Below are 25,497 nucleotides of genomic sequence, written 5' to 3' on the forward strand. Positions count from 1 at the left end.
ATAGCTATTATATCTTCTATACATGCAGGGTGTTTCTTGCCCACCCTGACCTAGATGGCCAAGGCTAGCCCAATCTTGTCAGATTTCGGAAGCTAGGCTGGGTTAGTACTTGAAAGTTGGATGGGAGACCACCAAGGGAGTCCAGTGTTGCTACGCAGAGGCAGGCAATGGCAAACCTATCTGTGCTCATCTTGGAAACCCTACGGGGCCACCATAAGTCATGGCGAATTGACAGCTCTTTCCATCACCAATTTGATGGAGAAGCGTTGGTCCCAGTGAGGCAGTATATACAGTGGGGCTGTCACCCCCAGTTCTTTTCCAGTGGACCTGAACCATCCGTTTACAATGGATGAAAGCCATCCCAGGATAGAACGGTACTGCTGAGTACCGGCTGTGCTAATTCATTAGTGAAATGCCATTTATATTTATTAAAATACATCTATGTCATCTTTTTCGCCTTCAAGAGAGGCTCAAGGTGGCTTACAAAAAACTAACACAGCACTCTGTACAATCATTAAAAAACATAAACGTCAAAGACAGGTCAGATAAAAACCCATAAATACGATGTCCTCCTGAAAAGACAAAATAGTGTACAAATTTATCCTTGATCGAAAACCCTTTTGAATAATATAGCTTCACAAAGCTTTCAAAAATGGGTCAGTGCGACTGCTTCAAGAAGGAAAGACCAGAGGTATCATAGGTGGGAAAAGACCAGATTTCGGCCCTGGTGGATCAGGAAGGGAACAATCAAGAAGGACCTCTGTTCTTAATTAACTTTTATCCTTGGTAATGACTGAGAGGGAACTGGAATTATTTTATAACGTTTCTGCTCTGTGTGAAATCTTTTATGGGAAGTAAATTTTTATTTCTCATCACATTGGCAAATAGTTGATCCTGACCTGGTTCATCAGACCTCGGAAGCTAAGCAGGGTCAGCCCTGGTTAATACTTGGATGGCAGACCACCAAGGAACTCCAGGGTTGCTACGCAGAGGAATGCAACGAAAAACCACCTGTTTGTCTCTGCCCTGATCTGGATGGACTAGGCTAGCCTGACCTCATCAGACCTTGGAAGCTAAGCAGGGTCAGCCCTGGTTAGGACTTGGGTGGGAGACCACCAAACAAGCCCAAGGCCTCTATGCAGGGGCAGGAAAGCAAAGAAGAACCCGTGGTCCCCAGATATCCACAGGTGGGATATCAATGTAATAAAAGCAATTATCCGCACACAAATCAATGCTCGAAGTGGACAAAAAAAGGAAAGAGGGTGATTTTGTTTCAAACAGGGCTGCCAACAACAGGTTAGGAAATTCCTGGACGTTTTCGAGTGGAGCCTTGGAAGGGCGAGGTTTGGAGGGGACCTCAACAGAATATAAATGCCATATACTCTACCCTCCAAAGCAGCCATTTTCTCGAGGGGAACTGATCTCGGTTCAAGAGATGAATTGTAATTTGATGAGTCAAGAGATGAATTGTAATTTGATGAGCTCTCCTGATCTTACATGGAGTTTGGCAAAGCTCATTCAATTAGAAGAAGGAGGAGGAGGAGGAGTTGGTTTTTACATGCCGGCTTTCTGTACCACTTAAGGAAGAATCAAACTGGCTTACAATCACCTTCCCCTCCCCACAACAGACACCCTGTGAGGTAGGTGGGCTGAGAGAGCTGTGACTAGCCCAAGGTCACCCAGCTGGCTTCATGTGTAGAAGCGGGGGAACAAATCCAGTTCACCATATTAGCCTCCGCCGCTCTTATGGAGAATTGGGGCATCAAACCCGGTTCTCCCGATCAGAGTCCGCCAAGCAATTACCTTCTCCTTTTATGAAGGCAAATATTATATATGATGAACAGACCCACCTGTCTTTCTTTGGCTTGCGACTCAAATCCAGAAAGCCCTTCCTGTTGCTGGAAAGTGGGAGAACCCAGGGCCATTCTCTGACCAAGCGGGAGGTGTCCACCCATCAGCCCTCCCCTACAAACAATGACATTTCCAAGAATCGAGTTGCATGACTTCAAGACACGGCTTCTCCTCCGATTTCCCTGCGGTGCCACAGGGAAGACGGAGAGGAAAGCAACTTGACTTTGGAGTCAAGGTTACGGCACAAAGACCCGCCGCCTCTCCAGTGTTTATTCAACTTGCAATTAGCATCAGGGGAAAGTGACTTGGAGAGGGCTGAAGGGAGTCTTACAGACCTTGGGCTCTGCATGTGTTTCCAATCCACATGGAACTCAATTCACTCCTGTTTTTCTCCAAGAAAAAATAAACTGGGGAGGGGGAGCATCCTAAGTTGACCGTGGCATCCCGAGCCTAGGGTTGCCAGGTCCCTCTTCGCCACCGGTGGGAGGTTTTTGGGGCAGAGCCTGAGGAGGGAGGGGTTTGGGGAGGGGAGGGACTTCAATGCCATAGAGTCCAATTGCCAAAGTGGCCGTTTTCTCCAGGTGAACCGAGATCTCCAGCCAGTACCTGGAGGTTTTTAAAGAGCGTGTGCTGTTATTAAGCGGAGCAAAAAGAGGTTTGGATATAACAAGCACACAAGCCACAAATAATAAGAATTAGCAATGTCTATGTCAATTTAAATTATATTGTGTAAGCGGTAACCAGAAAAAAAACGCACATGAAAAATGCCCACATGAAAATTGCTCACACAAAAAAAAACCCCCAAAAAAACCACGGTCATAAATGCGCACAAGAAAAAAGCCCACATGTAAAAAAGCCCACACGGAAAGAAGCCCTCATGGAGAAAAGCCCATACAGAAAAATACTCACATTTGAATACTTAATATTATTTTTGATTTTGTTTTTAAAAAATTACAACCATAACACAATTTTTACAACCCATAACATAACTTTTACACACAGAAAAATACTCACCCATAACATAACATAGTCTCTAGAGGAGGATCGGCTAGAGAGGTTAGAGGAGTCACTCTCACAGTGTATATATGGGTCCGGTCTGTTAAATTGTCGTGCCCTATTTTTATTAGGTTGTCGGTTGCTAGAGATGTTTTCTAGCCAGGGATATGCCATTTTGTTTTTATAATCATTGGTGTCTCTGGTTAATTTATTGAGCTTATTTGCCCTGAGTCCCTTTCCGAGAACTGCAAATGTTGCGGTCTGGTAAGGTTTCATTCATTTTTTTGTGGTTTTAAAAGGGCTCATTTTGAATTATAATTCCTTAGATGTATTACTTTTGGTATATGCTATGTATTATCTGTTTCAGATGGATTATGCATGTTAATTAATGTTCTGAAGAGGGAAATAACCAAAACAAGCATTTACCGGTACTTGTCACATACTGTGCTTACGGCTGCCGTGCATACGGCTGGAGACTACTGGAGATTACCGATCCTAGTTTGAGCAAACGACTGCCTTTCATAATTTTTAACCTTCGGGTTTGTTTCATGGATGGTATTTACAATTTGTTTTCCACTTTATTACCATCAAGCAGAATGTATTTCGCTTTCTTTACAAGCTTTTTAACGCAGGAGCGGCGTTTTGATTAGCTTCAACGTTCTTAGTGCGCATGCCCCGCACAGCGCCTTTTCCTTAGGGACGCGCTACTTTGAGACGCAAATACGCCGTTGATTCAGCCTCAAAGTTTCCATTGAGCATGCCCTGCACAGAGCTTTTTTCTTTTGGGACACGCTACCGTTTGCCGATGCTTTCTGGCTCAAATTTATTGTACATCTTGGGATCTGTACCTTACGTTGTACATTGATTCTGAATTGTGCTGTGGAGACATTTGTACTTTGTTATTTAAGCATATGCTGTAATACGCTTGTTGATGCATGGCTTGTGATGTTGTCTGTTGCCTACACAATATAATTTAAATTGAAATAGACATTGCTAATTCTTATTATTGGTGGCTTGTGTGCTTGTTATATCAAAACCTCTTTTTGCTCAGTACCTGGAGGTTGGCAATCCTACCTTAGACAGTGAACCTATGACAGTGGCTGTGGTTGGGATCAAATCCCTGCAAGCTGACTTTAGCCAAAGCACATCTTTATCGCAGTGATCGGATCGTGATTTACGAGCTGGGTCACTTCGAGAAGAGTAGCCAAAGGGAAGACCTGCAGAAAACTCTGGGGTGTGTGACACCAGTTTATGTATGGGATGCTTTGCCTGAACATACTGTGGATGAATGCACATATGGAGGAAAGGGGCCATGGCTCAGGGGTAGAGCATCTGCGTGGCATGCAGAAGGTCCCAGGTTCAATCCCTAGCATCTCCAGCTAAAAGGACCAGGTGATGTGAAAGACCTCTGCCTGAGACCTTGGAGAACCACTGCCAGTCTTAGCAGACAAAATTGACCTTGATAGACCAAGGGTTTGATTCAGTATAAGACAGCTTCTTGTGATCATTCAGATTCTGCAGAAGCGAAAAACCCTTGTCTCTCCAGACCCTTATTAGTCATTTATGGGAATTCTGTGGTAAAACCATACAGTTTCCAGTGATTCCTAGAGCTACCTATGTCACTTCCAGTTTTTTACTGGAAGTGACACAGTGATGCATGTTATATGGCTGTGTTTTTTTTAAAAAAATAATAATAACTTCCACTGCGACTCCAATGGGGGCTGGGGGTGAAGGAACCCCCGCTCCCATTGGGGGCTTGGCAGCAATAGGATATAGTGTTTTGTGCAGAAGTACTACTACTACTACTACTACTTCTCCTCCTCCTCCATCTGATGCCTGGCCATTAGAAAAAAAAATAAAGCTGTCAACCCAAACCTCCCATTCTGGAAAAGAGTGAATTATTTCTTTCTCTCCGCTTCTCCACGCCGTTTAGAATTTCATAAAACCTTGGTATTGTTCCCCACTCGGTCATCTTTTTTTAAATCCCTGACACATATCTTGTTCCCAAAGTGCACATAACCAAAATAATGAATACAAACGGCCAGGTGAGAGGAAGGCTCTGTGACAACCAAGAAGAAAGAATTTAAACACACTGCAAAAATAAAAGTTATTTGGAAGCTCTTTCCATCCACACCTTCTTGTCTTTTGCAGAGTTATATTTTAGGCTCCTGTTATCACTTACGCAGGACTCGAACCGACCTTTCTCACTAGGTGCCAGTGTGGAGTAGTGGCTAGTGTATCAGACTAAGATCTGGGAGACTTGGGATTCAAATTTTCCAACCCTGAGGTGGAAACCCTAGGTTGGCTGGGAATTAGGGTTGCCAACCTCCAGGTACCAGCTGGAGACCTCTTATTACAACTGATCTCCAGCCAATAGAGATCAGTTCCCTTGTAGAAAATGGCAGCTTTGGCAATTGGACTCTAAGACACTGAAGTCCCTCCCCTCCCCAAACCCCACCCTCCTCATGCTCCGCCCCAAAACCTCCCACCGGAGGTGAAGCTAGACCTGGCAACCCTATAACTGGAGATCTCCTGGGATTACTACTGCTCTCCAGCCAATAGAGATCATTTCAATTGGAGAAAATGGCCAATCTGGAAGGTGGACTCTACTACATTATAACCTATTGAAGTCCCTCCCCTCCCCAAACCCCACCCTCCTCAGGCTCCACACACACACACACACACACGCCAACATATCCAGGTATTTCCCAACCCTGAGGTGGCAACCCCAGATTGGCTGGGAATACGCATTTTACGGTGGGCATTTTAGTATTTGGTTTAGTTTTTAATATTACCAAGACATGAATTCTTCAGCTCAATAAAACAATATCCAATGGTACCATACTGAACATATGAAGCTGCCTTATAATGAATCAGACCATCAAGGTCCACCAAAGTCAGTGTTGTCTACTCAGACCGGCAGCGGCTCTCCAGGGTCTCAGGCCTTTCACATCACCTGCTTGCCTGGTCCCTTTAACTGGAGATGCCGGGGATTGAACCTGGGACCTTCTGCATGCCAAGCAGGTGCCCTACCACTGAGCCACAGCCCCTCCCCTACATTCTGGGTCTCAGTGCTTTTTCCAAACTTGTGTAAGGAGTCTCATTGCTTTACCAGTATGAGAGCCAGTGTGGTGCAGTGGTTACAGTGTCGGCCTAGGATCTGGAAGACCCGGATTCGAATTTCCACTCTGACATGGAAGCTCACTGGGTGACCTTGGGCAAGTCACATGCTCTCAGACTAACCTACCTCACAGGGTTGTTGCGAGGATAAAATGGAGAGAAGAATGGTGGAAAATAAAATTTACTAAGCAATTCATGAATGGTTCTCAGGACATATTATCCCTTTGCCAAGGCAGAAGATCCTCTCAGCTCAGAAGTGAAGGGTGACAGCAAGATCTTTCCCTACACTTGGGCTTCAATCACACATACATTTCTTCTCAACCACACATGAACAGACTTCTGTCATGGCATTTCCATACTACCGAACACATAAAACTGCTTGATACTGAGTTAGACTCCATCCTGGTTAATGTTGTCTACTCTGACCAGCAGCAACTCTCCAGGGTCTAAGGTGGAGGTCTCTCCGTTTCTCCCATCACCTACCACCTGGTCCTTTTAACTGGAGGTGCCGAGGATTGAACCTGGGACCCTCTGCATGCCAAGCAGATGCTCTACCACTGAGCCATGGACCCTCCCCATGAAACTGCCTTATACTGAGTCAGACCCTCGTCCATCAAAGTCAGTAATGGCTACTCAGACTGGCAGCTGCTCTCCAGGGTCTCAGGCAGAGGTCTTTCACGTCGCCTTCTGCCTAATCCTATCAACTGGAGATGCTGGGGATTGAACCCGTGATCTTCTGCTTACCAAGGAGATGCTCTACCATGGCCCTCCCCATGAAGCTGCCTTATACTGCATCGGAGCATGGGTCCATCAAGGTCAGTATTGTCCACTCGGACTGGCAGCAGCTCTCCAAAGTCTCAGGCAGAGGTTTTTCCACTTTCTTCCTGATCCTTTCAACTGGAGATACTGGGGATCGAACCTGGGACCTTCTGCAATCCAAGTAGATGTTTTACCATGGAGCCAAGGTCCCTGCTTTAAAGAAGAATTGGTTCGGTTTAATGTCTAACCACTGCATCTGTTAAAAATCCAAATGTGCACCAATACTTGCTAGGACAGATCACAAATGCTCCCCATTACTGTGCTCTATTAAAGCAAAGCCTCACTGCGTTTTATTAATATTTTAGGAACTTGCATTTTTCACAGCATCTAGAGTATAACTAAATTACAAAAAAAATCCTGTGAATTAGAATTTTAATTAAAGCTGTAATCCTGAACACACTAAGGTGGATAAAGCTACTATCGAAGCCGATGTTATTTCTGGGTAAATATGCTTAGGATTTGGTTACAGATGTGAAATATTTCTGTTTGGGCAATTTCAATATTAAAAATATATATTAAAACATTGCGATCTTGCTTTTAAGTGTCCAATTCCCTCAAAGTAGCATACATCATAATGAAATCCCAATTACCAAATACACTGAAAATATTATTAAAAGACAGATTGGTATAATCACAACCAACGAAGCAGAAGGCGAGAGAGACTGGCAAAGGCGGAGCGGAGAAGGAGTTCAGAGCAAAATAACCTGAACGCTGCCAGTAAAAGGTAAAGCAGGTCCCCCAAAACCTACTCCCCCTCATTTATTCCTCCCTCTTCCAATTTCTCTCTCTTGCCACCACAGAAGGCTGGTACTGTAAGAGGTCATATTGTATAGTGGTTGGAGAATTTGACTGGGGCTTTGAAGATCAAGTGTCCCACCACCACCATAGAATCACAGAGTTGGAAGGAACCACCAAGGTCATCTAGTCCAACCCCCTGCACAATGCAGGAAATTCACAACTACCTCCCCCACACACACCCAGTGACCCCTACGCCATGCCCAGAAGATGGCCAAGATGCCCTCCCTCTCATGATCTGCCTAAGGTCACAGAATCAGCATTGCTGACAGATGGCCATCTAGCCTCTGCTTAAAACCCCCCAGGGAAGTAGCGCTCACCATCTCCCAAGGAAGCCTGTTCCACTGAGGAACCGCTCTAACTGTTAGAAAATTCTTCCTAATGACTAGATGAAAACTCTTTTGATTTAATTTCAACCCGTTGGTTCTGGTCCGAGTTTCTGGGGCAACAGAAAACAACTTGGCACCCTCCTCTCTATGACAGCTTTTCAAGTATTTGAACATGGTTATCACATCACCTCTCAGTCTTCTCCTCTCCAGGCTAAACATACCCAGCTCCTTCAACCTTTCCTCGTAGGACTTGGTCTCCAGACCCCTCACCATCTTTGTTGCCCTCCTCTGGACACGTTCCAGTTTGTCTGCATCTTTCTTAAATTGCAGTGCCCAAAGCTGAACACAATACTCTGGGTGTCTGATGCTCACTGGGTGACACTGGATTGGGCAGTGATGTGAGGAAAAAATGGAGGATGAGAAAATAGAGTTACCAGGCCCAGCCTGGCAACCAGGGTAGGGTTTCCAGGTCCCTCTTTGGTGGGAGGTTTTTGGGGCGCAGCCTGAGGAGGCTGGGGTTTGGGGAGGGGCTTCAATGCCATAGAGTCCAATTGCCAAAGCGGCCATTTTCTCCTGGTGAACTGATCTCTATCGGGTGGAGATCAGTTGTAATAGCAGTTCTCCAGTCACCACCTGGAGGTTGGCAACCCTAAACCAGGAGGAGGTTGTGGAGGCAAGGTAGGTTGGCAACGCTCTCTCACCAATCTACACCACCATGTTCCTGTTGCAAAGGTCTGTTGTAACCTTGGGAGGTCTCCAGGTCCTGCCAGGAGGTTGGCAACCCTCTCTCTCCCTCACCAATCTACACATACCATGTTCCCGTTGCAAAGGTGTGTTGTAACCCTGGGAGGTCTCCAGGCTCTGCCTGAAGGTTGGCAACCCTCTCTCTCTTAGGGCTGCCAACCGCCAGGTACTAGCTGAAGATTTCAACTGATCTCCAGCCAACAGAGATCGGTTCCCCTGGAGAAAACAGCCACTTTTGCAATTGGACTCTATGGCTCTGAAGCACCGCCCCTCCCCAAGCCCTCCCCACTTACAGCTCCGCCCCCAAAATCTCCAGGTATTTCCCAACCTGGAGCTGGCAACCCAGCTCTCTCTTACCGGTCTACACACACATTGTTCTCATTGCAAAGGCCTGTTGTAATTGTGGCAGGTCTCCAGGCCCCACCTGGAGGTTGGCAACCCTCTCTCCACACACACACACACACAATGTGCCTAGATCTGGGGGTGCTCAGGCGGGCTCCCCAGGCCCCTCGCGATGCCGCGGCCGGCACACGGGGCCCTTTCCCCGTTCCCCTCCAGCAGCTCTGCAGCGCTATTAATTAAAACCGTAACCCGCTGATCCGCAATCCAAGCTTTGGTGTCAGACCCCTCTCATTAAGAACGGCAGAGCCCTTGGCAGACAACGGCGCCGCGCATGCGATGCCAGCCAAGCACCCAAGGGTCATCGACAGAACAGCAAGGAGCCGGGAGCAGAGGTAGGCCTGTTGCAGCTCAGATCCGAAGAGCCTCCCCTCCCCACTCCCACCCGAGGAAGGTAAAATCTGCAGTTAATTCCACTAGGCTCCACGAATCTAAAGTTTGGAGAGCGGCCCGGGCCCTGGGGGAACCGTCAGCCTCTCGTGCCGCCCCGAAGACAGCCGGGCAAAAAAAAGAGAGAGACAGAAATGGAACACGCAACTGCAGCAATTTGCCCGTCTCCGTAATTATTATGGAGGGACCGTCGTCCTTTCTTGCTGCAGAGAATGACTCAACCCCTCGGTTTCAAAAAAAGCAGGTTGCATCCAGCTCTGCCAAGAGCCAGCCAGTGGGCAGGGACGGGCCGCACGGCGGGGCCGCCCTAGCCAAATCTGGGCTGGGAGCCTGCGTGGTGTAGTGGTTAAGAGCGGTGGTTTGGAGCGGTGGAGTCTGATCTGGAGGACCGGGTTTGATGCCCCTCTCCGCCACATGAGCAGCGGACGCTAATCTGGTGAACCAGTTCGTTTCCCCACTCCTCCACACGAAGCCAGCTGGGTGACTCTGATCTAGTCACAGCCCTCTTAGCCCCACCTACCTCACAGGGTGTATGTTGTGGGGAGGGGAAGGTGATTGTAAGGCGGTTTGATTCTCCCTTAAGTGGTAGAGAAAGTCGGCATATAAAAACCAACTCTTCTTCTTTTTCTTCTTCTAGGGTTGCCAACCTACAGGTACTACTAGCTGGAGATCTCCTGCTATTACAGCTGATCTCTTGTCAATAGAGATCAGTTCCCCTGAAGAAAATGGGCGCGTTAGCAATTGGACTCTATGGCATCAAAGTCCCTCCCTTCCCTAAACCGCGTCCTCCTCAAGCTACACCCCCAAACCTCCTGCCGGTGGTGAAGAGGGACCTGGCAACTCTAACTCCACTCGATCAACAGAGGAAACTCTAGTGCATGAGAACTGAATGCAGATCAGTTGTAATAGCAGGAGATCTCCAGCTAGTTCCTGGAGGTTGGCAACCCGAAGCGGATTAAAGAAGTCAGGCCCCGTATTTGCGCTCTCCTAGGTGTTTGATAGGGTTGCCAGCTCTGGGTTGGGGTATTCCTGGAAATCTGAGAGGGGGCAAGCCTGGTGAGGGTGGGGTTTAGGGAGAGGAGGGACCTCAGCGGGGGCATAATGCCATCGACTCTACCCTCTAAAGCAACCATCTTCGCCTGGGCAAGGCAACTGATTTCTGTAGTCTGGAGATCAGTTGTAATTCTGGGCGATCTCCAGGCCCCATAGAGGCTGGCAACCCAGCCATTTGCCAGTCACAGGGTCTGATACTACATATACTTACTCCCTCTGTGCCCAGAGGGCTTCGTGCCCTGACCTGGATGGCCCAGGCTAGCCTGATCTCATCAGATTTCAGAAGTTAGCGGGGTTGGCCTTAGGAAGAAGGGTTGGTTTTTACACCCCAATTTTCTCTACCTTTTTAAGGAGACTCAAACCAGCTTACAATCTCCTTCCCTTCCTCTCCCCACAACAGACACCTTGTGAGGTAGGTGGGGCTGGAGAGTTTGGAGAGAACTGTGACTAGCTCAAGGTCACCCAGCAGGCTTCATGTGAGGAGTGGGGGAATTAAACCCGGTTCTCCAGATCAGAGCCAGCGTGGTGTAGTGGTTAAGAGTGGTGGTTTGGAGCGGCGGACTCTGATCTGGAGAACCGGGTTTGTTTCCCCCACTCCTCCACATGAGCGGCGGAGGCTAATCTGGTGAACTGGGTTTGTTTCCCCACTCCTCCACACGAAGCCAGCTGGGTGACCTTGGGCTAGTCACCCCCCTCTCAGCCCCACCTACCTCACAGGGTGTCTGTTGTGGGGAGGGGAAGGGGAGGTGATTGGAAGCCGGTTTGAGTCTCCCTTATGTAGTAGAGAAAGTCGGCATATAAAAACCAACTCTTCTTCTTTCTTCTTCTCCTCCTCCTTCTCCTCCTCTTTCTCCTTCTCCTTCACCACTACACCACGCTGGCGAGTACTTGGATGGCAGCTCAACAAGGAAAATCATGATTGCTATGTAGAGGAAAGTAATGGCACACCACCTCTGTTTGCCTCCTCTAGAAAACCCTACTGGGTTGTCACAAGGCGGTAGCAACTTGAGGGCACTTTACACACACACACAGATGGGCAGTTTTCCAATTTCATGGACTTTGGTCTTTGCTGAGGGGGTTCTGGTCCACCATCTCCGTCTTCCCTGACACTTTCCGCTTAATGCCCCTAACAAGGTGAATCTCTGTCCAACTGGGGCTTTCAGAACGGGGTTTCCAGACTTGGGAGGGGCCATGGCTCAGTGGTAGCACCTCCGCTTGGCATGCAGAAGGTCCCAGGTTCAATCCCTGTCGTATCCAGTTGAAAGGACCAGGTAGAAGGTGATGCGAAAGACCCTGGAAAGGTTGAGACCCTGGAGAGCCGCTGCCAGGCTGAGTAGATAATACTGATCTTGACGGACTGATGGTCTGGTTCCGTTAGGGTTGCCAACCTCCAGGCAATGGCCTTGACAACAGAATCCTGCCAACTGTATTTTGGCATGGTGCTGAGGCTACTGTTAAGAGCTCCCTAGTGCCCCCAATCCTTGCCAGAACTACAATTCCCAGTGTGCTCTGCTGCAATGGGATCGCTCTCAAAACCATTTGCATCTGTTGCATAGATAAACCTGTTTTAGGGTTACCAACCTCCAGGTACTAGCTGAAGATCTCCTGCTATTACAACTGATCTCCAGCTGATAGAGATTAGTTCACCTGGAGAAAATGGCCGCTTTAGCATTTGGACTCTATGGCGTTGAAGTCCCTCTCCTCCCCGCTCAAAGCACAATTCCCAGCGTGCTCTGCTGCAATGGGATCGCTCTCAAAACCATTTGCATCTGTTGCATAGATAAACCTGTTTTAGGGTTACCAACCTCCAGGTACTAGCTGGAGATCTCCTGCTATTGATCTCCAGCTGATAGAGATTAGTTCACCTGGAGAAAATGGCAACTTTGGCATTTGGACTCTATGGCGTTGAAGTCCCTCCCCTCTCCAAACCCCACCCTCCTCAGGCTCTGACCCAAAAACCTCCCGCCGGTGGCGAAGAGGGCCCTGGCAACCCTAGGTTCAGTGTAAGACGGCTTCATGCGTTCATGCGTGTGCACGAGATGTCAATGCAGCACCCCGGTTTATTCAGGCCGATGAACCAGGTTTGTTTTAAATGCACCGGAAAGCATCTCAAATACTCCCATCTCCCTGTCCAATGAGTCAATAGCTATGCTTCAGGTCAAGCTGTGTGAACTCTAACAATGCCACTCGTATCTTCTGCGGCTCAGGCAGGGCCCAAAAAGTGGCGACGCGATCGCGCAAGAGCCCGTTGCCGCTCAAAAGGGCCTCCGACGCAGCACTCACGATAAGGATGCTTTATGAAACCGAACGAGACAAAAGCCGCCGAGGGGATCCTTGGCTGAACCCGGCGTCTTTGCCCAGCGGAGGCCTGGCTGTGAACCCCGCTCAAAGCACAGAAGTCCTAGGATGACATTTGCAAACAGCGGGGTTGATAAACGGACAAAAAGAGTTTTTCTCCCCCACGTCGCTCAGGTATGGGATCCGTCGCCGTGCGATGCTCTGATGGAATCGGCGAACAAAGGAATAAAAGGAAGAGGGGAGCGGAGCGAGGAGAATCCCGGCTGAGAGTCCAACCTGTCGGGGATCACAGCGTGTGGAGTTAAAACAGTCAGCGCTTCGGCTTTAGAAAGGAAGCGTCTGGAAAACAAAGACGCTGGTGCAGAGACCTAATCGAAGCCCCAGATTCTGCACCGACTGCATATACCCGCTATATCAGTGGTTCTCAACCTTTTTTGCTCTGTTCCCCCCATTCACCATTGTTTGGAATATAATTCCCCCCTTCCCAAGATAGTCTAACCCAAAAGGTGCATTCCAAATAATATGCATATTTGCTGAATAGTGGTCCCAATCCCCCCCCCGAACCCTAACATTCCCGCCAGAGGGGAATTCCCCCCTTGTTGAGAACCCCTGCGCTATATGCTCACTTGCGCTTTGTGACTAAGAATCTCCTCATTTATCTTTGCTGGAACCCATTAAGTCGTGCGAACCTGGACTGCGTCAACGGAGGCATAACATCCAAATCGCGCGACGTCATAGTTCCACTGTACACTGCATTGGTCAGGCTGCGCATGGAGTACCATGCGCAGTTCTGGAGGCCTCGCTTCAAAAAGGACGTGGACAAAATCGAGCGGGTGCAGAGGAGAGCGACGAGGATGACCAGGGGCCTGGAGGCCAAGCCCTATGAGGAAAGGCCGAGGGACCTGGGAATGTTCAGGCTGGAGAAGAGGATGGGGGGGGGACATGGTTGCTCTCTTTAAACAATCTAGGGTTGCCAGGTCCCTCTTTGCCACCGGTGGGAGGTTTTTTGGGGTGGACACAGGTTTGGAGAGGGGAGGGACTTCAATGCCATGCAGTCCCATTGCCAAAGCTGCCATTTTCTCCAGGGGAACTGATCTCTATCGGCTGGAGATCAGTTGTAATAGCAGGAGATCTCCAGCTAGTACCTGGAGGCTGGTAACCCTAAAACAGGTTTATCTACGCAACAGAGGCAAATGGTTTTGAGAGCGATCCCAAAAATTAGAAAGCCATAAAGCCAATCACGCTACCTGTCAAAATATTTCTACATCTCAGTTGAATATTCTACAAGAATTAGCTCAGGATTCTTCTTTAATTTTTAGACCTGCGGACAAAGGAAGCAGTCTAGTCATTCAGAATCGAAATGATTATGACCAAGAAAGACTGTTTGCTTACACCCCGGGACGGGAGGCTCCCGCCCTTTTCTTCGGTTGTTTTGTTTGTTTATTGGACTTTATGTTCGCGATAGTCGGGACCAATTTATACTTCTTATGCACCTTGAAGTTTTGCACGGATGAATGCTTATACTTTATTATATGTTTACATGTTGAATTCCAGTGTGGTTTGGTATTTTTGAGCCTTTGTGCCATTTTCTTTAACTGAGTTATTTCTGGCACAGGTGTTTCTCACTATTGTAGTACCTGGAGGTTGGCAACCCTACCCAAATCGTTCCCTGTTTCAGAATCCGGCGAGGTCTCCCTGCAAGCCCCCAGCTTCTCCCTTTTTCCGATGCAGGTTCTGGTTTCCATCTAGACATTAGGAAGAATTTTCTAACAGTTAGGTCGAAAATGCACGGTTGCTTTATCATCCTTTAATCCCTGTTTTAGCCAGGATCGAACGCACATTAAGTGAAACGCATGCATTCGATCCAGGCTGAATCCTAGCTGAAACAGGAATTAAAGGAGGATAAAGTGACCATGCGTTTTCGCCCTTAGAGTGGTTCCTCAATGGAACAGGCTTCCTCGGGAGGTGGTAAGCTCTGGCTCGACTTCCCTGCAACTTCTCCAGCCTCCGCCTTTCGTTTCCCCACCTCCTCGGGGTCCCAGAAGTGAAGGAGGCGTTTGTGCTGACGGAAGACGTCCAAGTCTTCAAAGGAAGGCGGCTCGGGCTACGCTGTTTGCTCTCGAAAGCGAGCGTCGCGCGTAACAATTAAAGCCGGGTGAAGCCCCTCTTAATGAGGCCCAGCTCCTCGGTGGCTACTGAGGCATGCCTGCGGAGCGAGAGCCGGGTCATTATCTCGGTTCTGTAAAACTATATATAGAATTAATTGGGGTCTGTAATGGAATTCATGTCAAGGCAATGGGTTTTGCTTTCTTCCTAAAGTCCGGCCGGACTTCAGAGCGCATGTCAAAGGTGCTAAAGAGCGGCATTACCCAGGGAACAGAAGAGAGACTTATTGCTAACAATGTGAGCGTTTACATGCAAGATGCTCACGTTGTTTAAAAAAGGTCCATCCTCTGTTCTTTGATTCCACGTCTGTTTCTTTAACTCTTCTTTAACAGGTGGCCACACCAGGAGTATCATGTGCAGTTCTGGAGGCCTCAATTCAAAATGGACGTGGACAGAATCGAGCGGGTGCAGAGGAGAGCGACGAGGATGGTCAGGGGCCTGGAGACCAAGTCCCAAGAGGAAAGGCTAAGGGACCTTAGGACTGTTGACTTTGGAGAAGAGGAGGTTGAGGGGGGACAGGATTGCTCTCTGTAAGTATTTGAAGGGCTGCCCCTTAGAGGAGGGCAGGGAGCTGTTCCTGTTGGCAGCAGAGGATAGGACTTGCAATAATGGGTTTAAATTGCGGGCGGAAAGGTACCAGCTGGATATTAGGCAAAACTCTTTCACAGTAAGAGTTGTTCAACAGTGGAATCAACTACCCAGGGAGGTGGTGAGCTCCCCCTCACTGGCAGTCTTGAAGCAGAGGTTGGACAAGCACTTGTCAGGGATGCTCCAAGCTGATCCTGCATTAAGCAGGGGGTTGGACTAGATGACCTGTACGGCCCCTTCCAAACAGCCTGTATGGCCCCTTCCAGCCAGCGTGGTGTAGTGGTTAAAAGCGTTAGTTTGGAGTGGTGGACTCTGGTCTGGAGAATCGGGTTTGATTCCCCGCTCCTCCATATGAGCGGCAGACACTAATCTGGTGAACAGGGTTTGTTCCCCCCCCCCCCACACTACTACACAATGAAGCTAGCTGGGTGACCTTGGGCTAGTCTCTCTCAGCCTCACCTACCTCACAGGGTGTCTGCTGTGGGAAGGGGAAGGTGAAGGTGATTGTAAGCCAGTTTGATTCGTCCTTAAGTGGTAGAGAAATTTGGCATATAAAAACCAACTCTTTTTCTTTTCTATGATTCCGTCATATTCCCAAATCTTTCTCTGTCACGTTTTATCCTCTTCCCCCCTTCCACCAAAGAGTTCAGGGTGGCATGCATGGACCATCCCTCCATTTTATCCTCACAACAACCCTGTGGGGTCAGGTTGGGTGGACAATGTGTGACTGGCCCAAGGTTACCCAGCAAGCTTCCTTGGCCAAGTGGGGATTCATAGAATCATAGAGTTGGAAGGGACCACCAGGGTCATCTAGTCCAACCCCCTGCACAATGCAGGAAATTCACAACTACCTCCCCCCCCCACACACACCCCTAGTGACCCTTGCTCTATGCCAAGAGGAAGGCAAAAAAAAAAAAAAACCCAGGATCCTTGGCCTGGAGGAAAATTGCTTCCCGACCCCAAAGTGATGATAGGCATTACCCTGGGCATGTAAGAAAGGGCTATGAGAGCCAAGCACTGATGCAACCCTTCCTGCCCTCTCTCTCATGATCTGCCTAAGGTCATAGAATCAGCCTTACTGACAGATGGCCATCTAGCCTCTGCTTAAAAACCTCCAGGGAAGGAGAGCCCACCACCTCCCAAGGAAGCCTGTTCCACTTATTCAAACCTGGGTCTCCCAAATCCTAGCCACTCTAACCACAAGAAGAAGAAGAAGAAGAAGACACCCTGTGAGGTAGGTGGGGCTGAGAGAGTGTGTCTAGCCCAAGGTCACCCAGCTGGCTCCATGTGTAGGACTGGGGAAACAATTCCAGTTCACCAGATTAGAGTCCCCCGCCCATGTGGATGAGTGGGGAATCAAACCTGGTTCTCCAGATCAGAGTCCACCGCTCCAAACCACTGCTCTTAACCACTACACCATGCTGGCTCTATTTGGCCACTCCTGCTCCACTTATAACAGACGTTTGTAACGTTTGACCGGATCAGCCACAGATCGGTTCCCTTTTCCAGGCGCGCATCCAAGGCGCACTCTCTCAAGCCTGCGCCCAGAGAGCCACCCAGCTGGCTCCCCAGTTGATTCATCATCCCAAGCCCTGGCAGATTTATACAGTTCAGGAAGTGCGGCTTTTTTATTTACTGGATTCCATTTCACATCAGTGAACTGTAAAATTATAACCACAGCTTTCCCCCCCGGCCTCTTCCGCAGATCTATGGCCTCTCTCTCGTGCACACTTCAGGAAGCTGCAGTGATAAGACAATTCATCTCTGGGTGCGCGTACCCCCCTCCCAACACCTTTACCTTTCTGGGAGTGCATCCCATAGTCTGCAAAAAGAACCAGTGCTCTTCATGAAAGGCCTTTCCCCCCCCATGCCCCCACCACCACCACTCTCAGCTGCCAGAGAAGAACGCCAAGGACATCTGCATTTTCTCTCCCCCTCTTAATTGTATCCTGCCCTCCTTCCAATCAGCTCAGGTGGTACTTCAGGAAATTATGACATCTCGGACCCAGTGATGCCATCTGCACAAAGCCGTATATGAAGCACAAAGCAGTATTTATAGAAGGATGTAGACAAGCTGGAACGTGTCCAGAGGAGGGCAACCAAGATGGTGGTGGTGGTGGGGTCTGGAGACCAAGTCCTATCAGGAAAGGTTGAAGGAGCTGGGTATGTTTAGCCTGAAGAGGAGAAGACTGAGAGGGGATATGATAACCATCTTCAAGTACTGGTCAGCGGGCAGGGGGGTGGATTGGCAGGGGTTTGCCTGCCACCACCAGACACCTGGCAACCCTACCACCCATCCGTCAGCAACCTTCCCTTCCAGATGGAATTCTTCTGTGATTACTGGGTGGGGGGGAGACACAATGAACTGAAAGAGTCTCCGTCCACCAACACTGTTTTATTTGCCGCTCAAGAAGCTATAGATCTTCCGTCCCCCCTGGTGTACAGCTAAGGGTCAGTTCTTTTCCATTACAAACCTCATTTTCAGTGGGTCATAATTCACCCATTTTACATCCCACCTGGCCGGACACACTGGGCTTGAATGCGAGAGAAAGCGGTCATCTCAAACCCAGCCCTGCTCCAAGAAAGGGGCTGGTGGCAGTTAAACAAACAAACAAAGTCCAAAATGGAGCATTTGGTGGGAAGGGAACTTGGCGAAACTGTTTTGGGAAGGGAAATCAAAAATCACAAGGGGTGAATAAGTACGCTGGGATAACTCTGTTAGTAGGGTTGCCAACCTCCAGGTAGTAGCTGGAGATCTCCTGCTATTACCTGATCTCCAGCCTGGAGAAAGTGGCCGCTTCGGCCATTGGACTCTATGGCATTGAAGTTAGGGTTGCCAACCTCCAGGTACTAGCTGGAGATCTCCTGCTATTACAACTGATCTCCAGCCGATAGAGATCAGTTCACCTGGAGAAAATGGCCGCTCTGGCAATTGGATTCTATGGCATTGAAGTCCTTCCCCTCCCCAACCCCGCCCTCCTCAGGCAACCCTACTTATAGCCCGCCCAAGCCGGCTCACATAATAATAAATACACAATAAAACTTCAGAATGGGGATGGGCTAAGCTCCAGAGCTTGTTCAGAATGTGACCAACAATTATGCTAGTTGTAATGTTTAGGATGGTCCTCTAAGCATGTGCAAAGTGTCCTTTCCTCTCACTACTTAGCAACCACAGCCTGCTGCAAACATCTGGAAGCAGAAGCAGTGCTCCAAGGTCAAAGAGAGTACCTCCCCAACCGAAGCAGCTTCAAGGCCCAGTTTTGACACACACAAAAAGAACATAATCAATCGCTGGTTCCAGAACTCTATTTTGGCTGCTTTAAAATGCTTTTTAAAGTTAAACATCTGACATTAAAACTGATGTGACAAAGACCAGACATTTCTGTCCATCTGTACAATGCATACTGCAGCCCCAAGCAGCCTCGGTTTGCCTCAGGGAAAGGAGAGGGGTTAACCCTTCAATCTCCACTTGGTTTTGCAATTCGAAACTATACCACCCACATTGCTATTAGAATTTTAAATAGATGAACTACATGACTGTAAAGGACATACATTTTAACAGTGCTGCTGACAGCAAAGGAGGGAGCCAGTTCTGAACAGCAAACACAAGGTGAGGTTTGAAGCCCTGCCTGCATGGCCAGAAGGAAAATTAAAGTTACTTGAGCGTGAAATTTGCATTTTATGTGTAGGGACTCTGCTCCTCCTTGGTGGTCTCCCATCCAAATACTAAGCTGGGTCAACACTGCTTAGCTTCCGAGATCTGAGCCCATCCGGGTCAGAGAAACTATTCCTACTCATAAGCCGTTCAGAGAGCGATCGACATAGAACAAATAGATAAATCAGGTATAATGAAAAGAGCCGGAGTCCAGTAGCACCTTAAAGACTAACAACATTTCTGGCAGGGCACGAGCTTTCGTGAGTCACAGCTCACTTCTTCAGACTCACGAAAGCTCATACCCTGCCAGAAATTTTGGCCTTTTACGCATGGCTATTTCCCTCGTGGTCACCCCTTCGACTATTTCGGGTCTTTGCTTTGATTATGCCTGCTGCTTCGCACTGTCAGAGGTCGCCTCGCTCTCCCCCTGCATTTCTGCGTGTTTTGCCCGTGTTTTCAGAGACCTGTTTTATCTCGAATTTAAAACTGCGGGCAAAACACAAGGAAATGCAAGGGGAGAGTGAGGCGGCCTCTGACGGTTGGAAACAGCATGCATACTCAAAAAAAAAGACCCGCAGTTGTCAGAGGGGTGATCGCAAGGGAAACAGCCATGCATAAAATGCCTTTGCTAGTCTTTAAGGTGCCACTGGACTCTTGCTCTTTTCTACTGCTATAGAAAGACTAACACGGCTACCCGTTGGGATATAATGAAGTCGGAGGACCACAGAAGAACCGTAATAGCTACGTACGAAATCGAACTTACGTGGCTATGTGCCACATTACGGTGGCCAGCTCTGGGTTGGAAAATTCCTGGAGATTTGGGGGGTGGACCCTAGGGAGGGCTAGTTTTGGGGAGGGGAGGGGGCCTCAGCAGGGTACAGTGCCAGAGTGCCCACTCTTCAAAGCAACCATTTTCTCCAGGGGAACCGATCTCTAGAGCCTGGAGATCAGTTGTAAAAGCTGGAGATCCCCAGTTCCCACCTGGAGGTTGGCGACCCAATGCCACGTCCCTAAATTTAAAGTTAAGAATCGTGCTCTGATTAAATAGTTGGCAAAGAAAGCGGCAATCACCCATCGATGGCAGAAGCCGGAGAGACAAAACGTGCCTCCTCTCCACCCCACCTGCAGAAACCCAGAAATGACCAAAGTCGGAAAGTAATTACGTATTTTAAGTTCCAAAGATGAGATTTAAGTGCTGGGGAACGAAGAAGGGGCGGGTGGGCAGAAGTGTCAAGCTTAATTCTGTAATAAAATAAAATAAAATAAGGGGGCACGCGATTAGACAAGCAATTATACAGCGAGTAGCTTAACATAAATTGTGGGTAAAAATATCAGAAACAATTTTAGAGGATTTAGCATGGGAGCACCTTGTAAAGTATAATTGGATTAGAGAAGACAGGCAGGGTGGATTTACAAGGAGGAGCCCCCTCTGCTTAGCTAACTTGTTGGAGTTCTTTGAAGCTCCCGTATTACGGAACGGCGGGTTTCCATTTCCCAAAAGCAATCAGAGAGTTGTAGCGCAAGATTAGCCGCTAATGGAAGGGGCTGCGCTCTAAAAGGCGGGCTCGCGGGGAAAGCAGCTGCGGAAGCAGCCGGCGGAAACACTGAACCGGGGACGTCTTGCGCATCTGAATTGTTAGAGGGAGGCTTCCCAGCGGCCTGGGCCTGGCAGGGAATTCCCCACCCCGAGCCCCAATCTCCCGCCCTCGAGCGACTGAAGAGAAGGGAAAAAATGGCCTCCATGGGGATGCTCTAGGGATTTCCCCCAAGTCTCTATGGTGTTTACCATAGAGATTAAGGGGGAATTCATAGCATGTCACCTGGAAGTAACATCTTATCGTCCCCAAACTCCTTCTCCAGGCAGGTCCCCCTCATAAATCTCCCAGCATTTCCCGAGGCAGTAGGGTTGCCAGCTCTGGGTTGGGAAATACCTGGATATTTCCAGGGATGAGCCTGAGGAGAGCAGGGTTTGGAGAGGGGAGGGACTTCAATGCCAAAAAGTCCAATTGCCAAAGCAGGCATTTTCTCCAGATGAACTAATCTCTATTGGCTGGAGATCAGTTGTAATTAGTTAGATTGGATACTAGTCATGATGCATCCCTATTCTCTCCAGGATCAGAGCAGCATGCCTATTATATGAGGTGCTGTGGGACACAGGCAGGATGGTGCTGCTGCAGTCGTCTTGTTTGTGGGCTTACTGGAGGCACCTGGTTGGCCATGGTGTGAACAGACCGCTGGACTTGATGGGCCTTGGTCTGATCCAGCAGAGCCTTTCTTATGTTCTTAATAGCCGGAGATCTCCAGCTAGTATCTGGAGGTTGGCAACCCTACTAGGCAGTGTTGGAGACCCTAGCTGGAAGCCATTTTTGTTTTCATGCATATCTATCTGACAGAAAGTATATACCAGTTTCACTAGCATGGTTTCCTCCCAAAAAAGCTGGGTACCCAAGGTTGGGTGAAAGGAAAATATATATAAGTCTATGTATAAATACCAAAAGTATAATTTATTAGAAGCGCTATATAAAATATTGTCGAAGGCTTTCACGGTCAGAGTTCATTGGTTCTTGTAGGTTATCCGGGCTGTGTAACCGTGGTCTTGGAATTTTCTTTCCTGACGTTTCGCCAGCAGCTGTGGCCGGCGTCTTCAGAGGAGTAACACTGAAGGACAGTGTCTCTCAGTGTCAAGGGTGTAGGAAGAGTAATATATAGTCAGAAAGGGGTTGGGTTTGAGCTGAGTATTGTCCTGCAAAAGTAATGTGCTAATCATTGTCCTGTAAGTATCAAGATAATGTGCTAATGAGGGTGTGGTATGTTAATATGGAACCATTGTATCCTGAAGTGATCTGTTAATGTGTGAAATCCAAGGCTAATCTGCATGGCTATTGTGGACTGTAGCCTTTGTTAGTCTGGAGGTTTTTCAGGGCAGGAAGCCAAGCCTTATTCATTCTTAAACTCTCTTCTTTTCTGTTAAAGTTGTGCTGATGTTTATGAATTTCAATGGCTTCTCTGTGCAATCTGACAAAATAGTTGGTAGAATTGTCCAGTCTTTCAGTGTCTTGGAATAAGACCCTGTGTCCTGTTTGTGTCAGTCCATGTTCAGCCACTGCTGATTTCTCAGGCTGGCCAAGTCTGCAGTATCTTTCATGTATCTTTCATGTTCTTTTATCCGTGTTTGTATGCTGCGTTTTATCCTTGTTTGTATGCTGCGTTACAACAAATGCTACGATCAGCAAAAGACAGAAGAGACCCCCTCACCTCTGCAGGGAAAATCGTATACCTTGCAGCTGTGGAGAAGTTTACATCGGGACCACAAAACGCAGCATACAAACAAGGATAAAAGAACATGAAAGATACTGCAAACTTGGCCAACCTGAGAAATCAGCAGTGGCTGAACATGGACTGACACAAACAGGACACAGGGTGTTATTCCAAGACACCGAAAGACTGGACAATTCTACCAACTATTTTGTCAGATTGCACAGAGAAGCCATTGAAATTCATAAACATCAGCACAACTTTAACAGAAAAGAGGAGAGTTTAAGAATGAATAAGGCTTGGCTTCCTGTTCTGAAAAACCTCCAGACTAACAAAGACTACAGTCCGCAATAGCCATGCAGATTAGCCTTGGATTACACACATTAACAGATCACTTCAGGATACAATGGTTCCATATTAACATACCATACCCTCATTAGCACATTATCTTGATACTTACAGGACAATACTTTTGCAGGACAGTACTCAGCTCAAACCCAACCCCTTTCTGACTATATATTACTCTTCCTACACCCTTGACACTGAGAGACACTGTCCTTCAGTGTTACTACTCTGAAGATGCCTGCCACAGTTGCTGGTGAAACGTCAGGAAAGAAAATTCCAAGACCACGGTTACACAGCCCGGATAACGCTATATAAAAGTTTAAATTATTTAAAAGCATTAAAATAGCACAATTAAAACCCTTTGTAAACCTGCACACATTTACAGAAATACATTAACCTACGTTGGTACCTTCACACACATAGTATTTGAGAGACTTATACTAACCAGTATTACAACAAGAACCTATTATACCAGATGTTTGAGTAATTGAGAATAGAATTTACAACATATACACATGCCTGGTTGGGTTTGAACTGTTTGTATTTGTATTCATTAATGTATTTCTGTAAATGTGTGCAGGTTTACAAAGGGTTTTAATTCACCACTGAGGAAGTCCCCATAGGCCGAAACGCGTTTGGTATGTGGTTATAGTTATCAACCTCAGGAAATGCCATTGTGCTATTTTAATGCTTTTAAATAATTTTAACTTTTATATAGCGCTTCTAATAAATTATACTTTCAGTATTTATACATAGACTTATATATTTTTTCCTTTCACCCCACCTTGGGTACCCAGCTTTTGTTTTTTAGGTTGGGTTTTATTCCCCTCCTTTTTTCTTCCTCCCAAAGAAACCATTTGCATCTGTTGGGTAGATAAACCTGTTTTAGGGTTACCAGCCTCCGGGTACTAGCTGGAGATCTCCTGCTATTACGACTGATCTCCAGGCGACAGGGATCAGTTCCCCTGGGGGAAATGGCCGCTTTGGCCATCGGACTCTATGGCATTGAAGTCCCTCCCCAAACCCTGCCCTCCTCAGGCTCCGCCCCCAAAACCTCCCGCTGGTGGCGGAGAGGGACCTGGCAACCCTAATACGGGGGCACTTAAAAGAAGTCATTATCCTTACATAGCATGCATCCCGCTCGTATAAAATTGTCTCCCTAAGGTCAGGGTGGACAGAAGGAACTTGATCATAAATCGGGTGAAAGTTTGTCCTCTCCCTAGCTATGGGGTAAAGGCGGGCACATTCCCCTCCGGCCTGTTCCCTGGCCCCCTTTCTCTTCCTATGCACGGCTGAAAATCCTGAACTGCCGCCGATACGAGTCCGCGCAAACTCCTCCATAAAAGAGGATTAGGAAGCTCTCCCTGTCTTCATCCCCCCAGACACGGACAATAAATATCTTCCTCCGCCGGCGCAAATCCCTCGCTATTCCAAAACTGTTTGCTCATATACCGCTTCTATTCAGTCCGATGAAAGCGACCCTTTCTACCTCTTGTACGTCTCCGTAAACAGTGTCCGAGTTTAATCGGACGCAGAGCTAAGCGGCCGTCCGGCTGCCCAAATGGACTTTTCTGCAGGAAAGGGATGCAAGATGTTTAGACTAGAGCTGAGGTTGTTAAAATTTATCGGACCAAACCTCCAATCCAGGACGATGACTGTTTGCACTTCCTAGATGGAAACTAAGGGAAACCAAAGACAGTTCCTAACTGTCAATTCTTCCTCTTAGCCTGAACCAAGTATCACATAGTCCCAACTCTTTCTTAAAAACATTTTTTAAATTGTTTTTTCATACATCCAATACAGTCAATTAACATTGCCTTTCAATCTTTTCTAATTCTCAATTAAAACTAACATATACATAACTATCTTCTTCCCCAACTTTGTCTTCCCCTCTTCCTTCTTCTATCTCTAACTTATCTTCGTAATCCTCTTAGCAATTATATTCTATTTTTTTATAAAGAAGTTTTTTATAAAACCTTTTAAAGTTATTTAAAAAGGACAGAAAACAAAAACAGAAAAATCGACTTAATCTAAGTTATAACCTTTAAGAATTTGCACATTAAGTTCGTTCATAGTCCCAGCTCTTTCAAGGACCAGGAGATCTCCTGCTATTACAACTGATCTCCAGCCGATAGAGATCAGTTCACCTGGAGAAAATGGCCACCTTTGGCAATTGGACTCTATGGCATTGAAGTCCCTCCCCTTCCCAAACCATGCCCTCCTCAGGCTCCGCCCCCAAAACCTCCCCTCTGGCAACCCTAATCCTAGTCCTAATGAAGGTGGTTAACCCTTTCCTTGGCTGACCTATATTTAGGGTTGCCAGGTCTCTCTTCACCACCGGCAGGATATTTTTGGGGCGGAGCCTGAGGAGGGCGGGGTGTGGGGAGGGACTTCAACGCTGTAGAGTCCAATAGCCAAAGCAGCCATTTTCTCCAGGTGAACTGATCTCTATCGGCTGGAGATCAGTTGTAATAGCAGGAAATATAGATAATGAGATATCTTGGGGATGGGACACAAATTCATTTATTCCCCAGGCTCCGTCCCCAAATCTCCAGGAATTTCCCAGCCAGGATCTGGCAACCCTACCCCCCATCCCCTGCTGGTGGCCGGGGGGTACCTGGCAACCCTAGAACCGGCCCTTCCCACATCCTCTCTCTGCTTCTTTGGCTCCCCACCCCTCCCCGCTCGCGGATC

At 47.8% G+C, this 25,497-nt stretch overlaps 1 protein-coding gene and 1 long non-coding RNA gene across 2 annotated transcripts in view; one reads left to right on the forward strand and one right to left on the reverse strand.

Annotated features, from left to right (window-relative positions):
- The window catches only part of PLXNA4 (plexin A4), a 587,111-nt gene that overhangs the window by 200,048 nt on the left and 361,566 nt on the right, over positions 1 to 25,497 (reverse strand). The window lies entirely within an intron of this gene.
- Positions 1 to 25,497, forward strand: part of LOC130474227 (uncharacterized) — a 263,869-nt gene that overhangs the window by 36,533 nt on the left and 201,839 nt on the right. The window lies entirely within an intron of this gene.

The sequence above is a fragment of the Euleptes europaea genome, chromosome 3 (genome assembly GCF_029931775.1).
Source record: "Euleptes europaea isolate rEulEur1 chromosome 3, rEulEur1.hap1, whole genome shotgun sequence".
NCBI lineage: Eukaryota > Metazoa > Chordata > Lepidosauria > Squamata > Sphaerodactylidae > Euleptes > Euleptes europaea.